Genomic DNA, 1170 nt, shown 5'->3' with positions numbered 1-1170 from the left:
AAATGGGGGAAAGTGAGGGAGTAGAGTGAGATATTTGCTTTCAAACATCTAGGAAATTACAGCGTGTCCACTGAAGCACAGAGGTCCCGTTTTGCCTCTGTTTTATTTCATGATCCACAGGCACAGCGTTTAACATTGGCAATGTTATCTGCTTTGATAAAGAAAGAGAATATTCTCATCCAGTTCTCAAGAGTTCCTGTAGTAATGTCTTTCATGCTCATTCATTTGACAGCAGTAGTCATGGGCACACCTGAATTCCTGGGGCACATGGGTACAATGCCCTTTCTTATGTTTTAGATTCAATGTCCTCCAAAGCCTGGTTGGAGTGTGGAAGGCTTGGCCATTGAGAGGTGATGGAATCATGAGGGCTGGACCTTCTGTGCTATGCAAGCTCAGATGTCAGGAAAGATGAAGGTTCACAGGAGGCTGTTGAAGAGACTGAGAGGAGCTACCATCAGATAAGATACTTCATTCCCAAGGGCACCATCGCCTAGGCATGCAGCCACCAGCAGGCACCCAGGCACATGCCCGAATACATGGGCCTCACACAGGCAGTCACAGGTAGACACATAGATTGGCACACACACTGCATGAATGTTGGCACTCAGATCTATAGGCAGAGACCCAGGCAGGCTGGTGAAGGCAGAGACTCAGGCCTCTGACCTCAGGGCCACATTAAACAGAATTAACAGAATCACATAATAGTTTGTGATTCTGTTTGGCACTCTAAAAAAGAAAAAAAGTTACAAAACAGATTACGGCACTGTTTACTTTTGGGGTTCATGGATATTTCATGTCAGGCGATTTGTGCTGACTCACAGCCCTCTGGATATCTCCTGTCAGCCATCTTGGCCCATGCCAAGGGTGTGAGGTTCATAGCCAAGTCCTGCTTCTTGTACAGCTCGCTCTCTCTCTCTCTCTCTCTGTCTCTGTCTCTCTGTCTCTCTGTCTCTCTGTCTCTCTGTCTCTCTCTCTCTCTCTCTCTCTCTCTCTCTCTCTCTCGCTTTCTCTCTGCTTACTGCTTGGTGTCAAGCCACAATCAGTTATGGTACCTTCCTGCCACCATATAGCCCGGAGCAAGTGCTCTGCTACATTCCCCTCCACCATGATAGACTGTATTCCTTGACCGGTGAGACAAGATAAATCTTTCCATAAATTCTTTCTGTCAGT

At 46.8% G+C, this 1170-nt stretch overlaps 1 long non-coding RNA gene across 1 annotated transcript in view; it reads left to right on the top strand.

Annotated features, from left to right (window-relative positions):
• The window catches only part of LOC115071062, a 2315-nt gene extending 1880 nt beyond the window's left edge, over positions 1-435 (top strand). The window contains exon 3 of the long non-coding RNA XR_003850167.1: positions 298-435. This is a non-coding gene — a long non-coding RNA (uncharacterized LOC115071062). The remainder of the gene's footprint in view (positions 1-297) is intronic.
• The last annotated feature ends 735 nt before the right edge of the window (positions 436-1170 follow it).

Source organism: Nannospalax galili, unplaced genomic scaffold (assembly GCF_000622305.1).
Source record: "Nannospalax galili isolate Female #2095 unplaced genomic scaffold, S.galili_v1.0 scaffold2538, whole genome shotgun sequence".
Lineage (NCBI taxonomy): Eukaryota > Metazoa > Chordata > Mammalia > Rodentia > Spalacidae > Nannospalax > Nannospalax galili.
Note: the sequence above shows the minus strand (reverse complement) of the source record. Positions and strands in the feature narration are given on the sequence as shown.